The sequence below is a fragment of the Myotis davidii genome, unplaced genomic scaffold, assembly GCF_000327345.1.
Source record: "Myotis davidii unplaced genomic scaffold, ASM32734v1 scaffold699, whole genome shotgun sequence".
Classification (NCBI taxonomy): Eukaryota; Metazoa; Chordata; class Mammalia; order Chiroptera; family Vespertilionidae; genus Myotis; species Myotis davidii.
Window position 1 is genome coordinate 18,281 of NW_006291007.1, and position 8,126 is coordinate 26,406.

Below are 8,126 nucleotides of genomic sequence, written 5' to 3' on the forward strand. Positions count from 1 at the left end.
TTAAAAAGGGTGAAAAGCAATACCTGGCAATGAGTCCTTTAGTTCATACTACTAGGTGTTTTCTGTGCGTGGGGTTAGGAAAGGCTTTGTCCAAAGCCCTGAATGGGCGCTGGAGTCCTGGTCAAGATAATATATGTATTGGCTTCGTTAAGCTAACATAATTTTTTTCATTTAAAATTCTCATTGCTAATGGATCGCCCCTGCTGCATTAGTCCCTATGCATATTTGCGCTTTATATAAATATCCACTTGTGTGTACGTGCACACATGCGTGTACACACACAACTGCTCGTGTACACAGCACTGATTAAGCTAACATAATTTTTTTTCATTTAAAATTCTAATTGCTAATGGATCGCCCCTGCTGCATTACTCCCTACGCATATTTGCGCTTTAAATAAATATCCACTTGTGTGTACGTGCACACATGCGTGTACACACACAACTGCTCGTGTACAGAGCACTGTAGCTCCTAGTGCAACCAGGCTTTCTCTTGCATGCTTCTGCCCTTGGAATATGCTGGTAGCGCTTACTGGAGGCTCCGTTCTCTTTTCTGGCCTCAGACTCTTCCTCATCATACTCAGTAACCAAGGTGAATGTCACTCCTCTGGAAGTTCTCCCCAGCCTCAGGCGGGACTCATTGTTTCATGCACTTAAGACTTCAGGCATAGCCACCTATTTTAAAATTTATATTTATGTTCAAAGGAATCAGGCTCCGTGTCTTGTCACTGAAACAGAATTTTTGGACTGGAACATGCGTATTCCCCCAGGCAGGATGGTTCCCAGGCTCTTGGTCCAGAAGAGTTGAAGAATGAATGCATGGATGTAAGGTGGTATAGCAAAGGTGGAAATTTATTAAAGAACAAGTACAGACTCCGTGTGGGCAGGGGGAAGAGTCCCACTGAGTTCCTGTTTCCACGATTTATAAAGGCTGTAGATGTTTGTGCCTTGATGTCCCCTCTGATTGATCACTATTCCATTGTACTGATTACTTTAGTAACTTGTGAGCTCAAAGGTAACCTCACATGTCCCTCCCCTCCTTCCTTATTGTTTTCCTATTCCCTATGGGCTTTCTTCTTTTCCTTCTGCATAAAGGGCTTCCTTCCCTTTAATTTGTAAATGTAGACCTTTTGCTGTTCCCAGCTCCCTCATCCTATGGAAATTTACCTGTTGCAGCTTTTCAGCTCCCCTATTCTATGGAAATATACCTTCTGCTGCTCTGCAGCCCTGTACTTCTTCCATGGTCCCCTGAATTTCTAAAATTTCCTAACCCTGTCTTTTTCACCCCTAAAAATTTCTGTTTCATCATCATAGTGCAACAGGAGGCTAAATATTCATTCCAAGCAAATACCCACAGGATAAATGGTCCTGGTAAAGTGTCCATTGTTACTGATATTTACCCTAAAAATAAAGCAATGCCTTTGTGTAATATCTCTAACACTTAAAGAGTCTGTATAAATCAGTGGGACTCTGTGTTTGGGGTCACCAATGAGGATGTTGGTGCTAGCCTGGAATTCGGGGGCACCCTCTCAAGCAAGTTTCCATATAAAGGAAAACTCCAGCTTCACATTATAGCCCATTCAAGATGACCAGCCAAGCTCGCATCAGACTGAAAGACAGATGTCAAGAATCCAAGAGTATATTAACAACAAGGCTATAACTTCTTAGAATCTGAAAGGCTTATTGCCTATCCTGGGCAGTAGTTAGAATTTGGGGGATATCTCACCTAAATTCTGAGAAAGCCCAGTGGCTGGTCTGTTTTTGATATTCCAGATCCTTAGGATAGCCTGTATTCATACTGATAAAATTGATTTTTCTTGATCCTGTTTTATTTTTTTTAAATAATGTCCTCTGTGTGAGACATCTTTTGTTGCATAACAACCATGCTAAGACAGTGAGCTAAACAACAACCATGTATTAAGGCTCACAAGGTTACAGGTCAAGTAGGTAGCTCTGCTGATGTGGGTAAGACTCAGCTGATCTTGACTGGGCTTGCTCTTACATCTGTATCAACTGGCCTGGTGGCTGGAGATTGGCATGTCTACAATGATCTGACTCATGTTCTTGAACAGTTGGCTGGAAGCTGGGATGATGCATGGAGCTGAACCATATGCTTCTCTTCCCCCAGAAAGCTAGCCTGCTCTTGCTCATAGGTCACGGTTCCAAGAAAGCAACGTTAAGATCAGAAGTGACACACCGTGACTTCTACTGTATTCTATTGGCCGAAGCAAATTACAAGTTAAGTTTTTATTCAAGGACTCATGTATTAAAGAGGGGGTACAAAGTTACACTGCAAAGAGCATGAATGTAGAAATTGCTTCAACTATAGTGGGTATTTTTGCAAGGTATTATAGCCTCTCCCTCCTTGTTTGACACATTCTTTTTTTAGATGTGTTAATATCATTGATTAAGATACAGTCAAATATTTGCCCGCTGGTTTTCCTGACAGACGTTCTGGCTCTAACTATTTCTATAAATTCAGTGTGTATCTTGGCAATCATCATTACCAGGCACATACCATGATGGCTGACTCATCGTCATTCTTTCTTTGCTCCACAGAAACATCACTTAGGATTTTTGTGGCCACAATGAATGAATGGTGGAGGATGCAGTTGGGAAAAGAGACTTTTTTTAAAAAATGGAAAAGGAAGTTGAATAAAAGTGAGTCAGTTACTCCTTTTTAAATTCTTGTGTGTGTGTGTGTGTGTGTGTGTGTGTGTGTGTGTGATGAATGTTACTTCCTGCTAAATTTCCTGCAAAACTACCTCTTTGGGATTTTTATAGGAGATTTTGAGTGGCATAACATGTAGTGAATGCAGGCACAGTTTTATAACAGATACAAAATGTAATTCTTGAGACTAGTCTCAGCCAAATTCTGGGGCATATCTGAAATTTATTTCTGAAGAAACTCCTGGTTTAATAGCAGAAACCTCTGTACTCGAGCATCATGGCCTCACATTCAGGCAAGAATACAAAGTGTATATTTTAACTTTCGTGCTATTATCTCTTCCTCGGCTTTCCAAGTTAATGGGTCTCTCATTATTCAGTAGTTAGGACGTGTTTCATCCAGAATCTCAATAGACCATGTACATTTGAAAATTCTGTAATTTGGCACCAGTCGAAAATCTAGGACATTCAAGAGCCAACTTGCAAGAATCCACTAGTAGGTAGTTTGGGAATATAAAATTCTTTAAAGTTGCCTCACCCTGTATTAACTATCGTTGCAAAGTACTGGAGAGAGAAAAAACTCATGGAACACACTTCAGAATCATAATTCAATGATACTGAATTTTCTGCAGCTTGACAATTGTAGTTATCAAGCCCCATCCATCCCTAAAGTTGTTTCTAACGGTAATTGGAACCATATATATATATATATGCAAAAATCTTTAGTTCAAATAGATCAAGGTTGAGCTTGTTGGGAAGAATATAAGAATAATACACAAGTGGAAGAAAGGCACTCCTTGAATGTTTTATCTGCAGCAAATTCTAATAATAGTGCAACAGAAAGCTACTAGTTGGGGGGAGTGAGAGGAGGGAATCAGAAAGCATCTCTTTTGAAGAATGCAGTTCTTCAGGGGGGAAAAAAATCATTGTATATGCTATCCCCTGGCGGATCTGCTCTCTCCTGGATGTGATGATAAAGAAGATATTTCAGACAGTGAGCGCCAGGCTCTATTTTCAAGGGAGCTGCTTATAAACTTACCCCAGCCGCAAGCATCAAGCTACAAAGAAGGCACGCTGGCTGCTGTGATCCCGGAAGGCAATATCCTCCCTGCATAACTACACATCATATTTGCATAGCACTTTTAAATAAAGGACATTTTCTGCGGAGCATTCACAACTTTCTGATTATTTGATCCCCCTATCTCCTGTTAGAGACTATTTAGAGCCAGTTGCATAAAATGGCATCATTTTGTAAGAGAGGAAGTGAAAGTGAAGGGAAGTGATTTGTCCAACGTTGAGCAGATAATCAGGAACAAATTCAGAACTGGGACTTCTCCAGGACTCTGCTTTTTGAGGTCACCAGTCTTCCAGGATGCTTCTAATAAGAGAGGAAGTGAAGGTGAAGGGAAGTGATTTGTCCAACGTTGAGCAAATAACCAGGAACAATTCAGAACTGGGACTTGTCCGGGACTCTGTTTTTTGAGGTCACCAGTCTTCCAGGATGCTTCTAAGTCGGACAAACACCCCTGGTAATAGTCTCACCCCCCACTCCCCCAAGAGAATTCCTGAAAGAAGCTAATTAAATTCCTAAAGCTAATCTTAAATTCTTATTGTTCATTCTTCCCTTCTCTCCATTCAATCTCTGGTCAGCTTCAATCTGGTCAGCTTCAATCTGCTCTCCTCCTCCCTATCCCTCCCTGAGGCCAGTTAACTGACTGTGGGGGATGGGGGATAAACTTGCCTTTAGCACATGCTTATTCTGTTTTATTAATTCAATCCAATTCTAAACTTAGATTATATTGACATTGAAAAGCAAAGAAGACTAATCAATATTAGACTTGATCATTTGCTACGATTCCTAGGGCATGATAAGCCTGATGCTCATCAATGGGAAATGATCATAATAGGCAAAGGTTTTTTCTTTGGAGGTAAACTCAAACCTTGGAACCACCAGACTCCATTCAAATCTTGAACATATTCATCTGCTCATCCTGTGACCTTGAACAAGTTATTTAACCTCTATGAGCCTCGGTTTCTTCAACTACAAAATGGGAATAACAAGATGGTAATCCCCATCTCACAAGATTCTTAGGAATATTTAATGATATCATATGTAAAATCTCCCAAACAATCCAATAATTACTACTTCTTTTATGCAAAGGCAGTTGTAAAAAGTAATCTACAGTATAATGCACCTAGCTAATTCAAATACAATAAAGGGAAAGATTTGTCTCTCATGTCTAACATAGTTATATTTTTTGTTATCTAAATATATTAAGAAACACAATGGTTAAATAGAAGTAATACTACCTGTTTACTGAAACAAAATATTACATAATTTGAACATTATATGTAAACATTAATAAAGTTAGGATAGAATTAATTGCTTCTTTAGATAATGCACCTAGCTAACTCAAATACAATAAAGGGAAAGATTTGTCTGACATGTCTAACATAGTTATATGTTTTGTTATCTAAATGTATTAAGAAACACAATGGTTAAATAGAATACTACCTGTTTACTGAAACAAAATATTATATAATTTGAACATTACATGTAAACATTATAATAAAGTTAGGATAGAATTAATTGCTTCTTTACCGCAATTTATACATTTAATTTATTGATTCAAGTTCTGTGAAGTCTTTCGATGTGTCAGCTTGGCTAGACTACAATCACCAGTTATTTAATCAAACACAGATCTTGGTGTTGCTGTGAAAGTGCAAAGATGGATGTGATAAAGTCTGTAATCAGTTCGCTTGAAGGGAGATGATTCTAGATACCCTGAGTTGGCAGGTTATCTACAATCATGATAGGGTGAGCACTCAGTGAGCTTCAGTGGCAGCTAAGTCCATTGAAAGACCTTAAAAGCAAAGCTAAGGCTTTCCTAAGGAAGGAGAAATTCCACCTCTGGCCTGTAGCTTTAACTCCCTATAGATTTCAGATTTGCCTAGGTGATTATATACATACATACATACATACATACATGTGTAAAGATATTGTATATATTTTGTGTAAAAGTATTATATATGCATATATCTATATGTCTATGTGTATGTGTGTGTGTGTGTGTGAGAGAGATAATATTGTATATATTTTGTGTAAAAATATTATATATATGCATATATCTATATGTTTATGTGTATGTGTGTGTATGTGTGTGTGTATGTGCCTGGGTATGTGTCTGTGTTCAACAATGACTTTATTGTGGATCAAAAGAGATCATCGACAGTAGGGGGGGTGAGGGCATGTGCTGGGGGGTGGGAATGGCCAGGGAGAGATCAATGGGGGCAAAGGAGACATATATAATAATTTAAACAATAAAGATCTTAACTAAAATAAAATAAAGAACCAGCTCAAAGTTTGCCACCTTCAAAAATAAAAAGAGACTCTCATGAAAAATATTTAAGCCCAGTACATCGACCTATGAACCAGGAGGTCATGGTTCAATTCCAATTAGGGCACATGCAGGTATTGCAGGCTGGACCCCCAGTGTAGTAGGGCATGCAGGAAGCAGACAATCAATGATTCTCTCTCATCGTTGATGTTTCTCTCTCTCTCTCTCTCTCTCTCTCTCTCTCTCTCTCTCTCTCTCTCTCTCTCTCTCTCTCTCTCTCTCTCTCTCTCTCTCTCTCTCTCTCTCTCTCTCTCTCTCTCTCACTTCCTCTGAAAACAATAAAAATATATATTTTTAAATATGTCAGATTTTACTCTACCAGAATGTGCTAAAGATCTTGGTCTGCTTTATCTGATAAGTAGTAGTAAAAGGTGAGCACTCAGTGAACCTCAGTGATTAACTGGGTCCCTGTCCTTAATCCCCTCATAACAAGCTGGGAGCCTGTAAGAATTTTATGAAAAAAGGTAGGCAAGCCCCCTGTCTTGCTGTTCCCAAGAGCACTGGGAACTCCCGCTGGCTTTGAGGAAGTGGTCAGCTCATCTTCCCTCAATTCTTTCCACTGGCACATTACCAGACCTCAGTGTCGTCTCAATTCACCCAGGCCTCCAGCAGCATTCAGAAGCAGGGTTTAGGAGAAATAAAACACTGAAACCATCCAAATAGCCATTGCTTTGTGAACCCGAAGCCTCAGAAAAACAAAGTCCAAAATAATAGGCCCTTGCTCCTTTCATTCCCAGACAAACATAATCAATACCTTCAGGTTGGAGGATGTATTCTTTCTCACCCCTTCCCAATGTTCCAGATACCCCCATTGTCTCCAGAATTATACCCAGCATAATACTGCAACGAGGCCACAAGTTTGCTTTGAATTGGACCAAAATATTTCTCCTGCCCAGACAAAGCCAGGGACCTTGGCTTTGTGCACTTTTCAGCTGATGTGCAGTTTGCTATTATGTGAGGAAGGAGGCCACAATCCATCTTCCTTTGGAAGGTCGGGACACTGCTCCCCAGTTCCTGACAAACTGGCCAGGCCAATTAAGCACTGTGTTGAATATCTGTAGCCAACGAACCCACCGAAGAGCAGACAGATGCATTCATACTCTCGCCTTTGTAGATAATTACTGGGAAAGAGGGCTTTTATGTTACGTTCCAGCCCTGAGGAAAGTGGTTGCCTGAATTCTCCAGACCAATGCCTTTTTTCTCTTAGGGACATCCTGGCCAACAAGATTCAGCTAGCATTTACTGAGTGTCCAATACCTGCCAGGAGCTAAACTAGTCAGTTGCATATCTGTCATGGCATTGGGTTATCACAACAAGGACAGGGTGTAAGGGTCCTTTGGGATGAAGATATTGGCACTCTTAACCTTGCCAAATCATGCAGCTAATACAGTGGCAGGCCTGGGGACTCAAAGGCCAGCTGTGATGTTGTTTCCACCCCGTCACAGCTTTTATGTACATTAGCACTTGCATGTAAGAGATGACTCACATTGTTGGGTAGATAGATATCTATTAGAGTGGCTTCCCCCAAATGTCTTCTTCTATGGAACAGGTTTTCTCTGAGCACTTCCTTCAACCCAACTCCACTGAAATTGCTTCCATGGATTTTGGAAACAGACTGAGGGAAGAAAGGGGAGTCTCACGCTGGGTAACTGACTGAGAACGCATCACCTTGGGAGCTGTGAGTAGCTACATCCCACCATGACCTGGACAAGCATATGCAGAGCAAGAGGGAAGCTAGGGCTTGGTTCTCCCAGGAGCTCTGGCCCCTCTGCAATCGGTTGCTGGTATCACCACCCTTTTGCATATCCCCAGAATACCCCAGAATCCTATCCTTGCACTTACAGCAGACAGGCAGAGTCTGTTCCTGGGAATCACAGGAGCTCTGACACCCCAGAGATGCCACAGAACACATTCATGGCTGGAAGCTAATAGGGAACTGCGCTCGGGTTGGTATCAGGATTCTTTTTGAAGCGTCACTGAATATAAGACAAAGGGAGTGTGCGCGTGGAATTGAGGTCAACCTGGGTGTTAGCCAAAGCCACTGGGGGAACTGCCGGAAGAG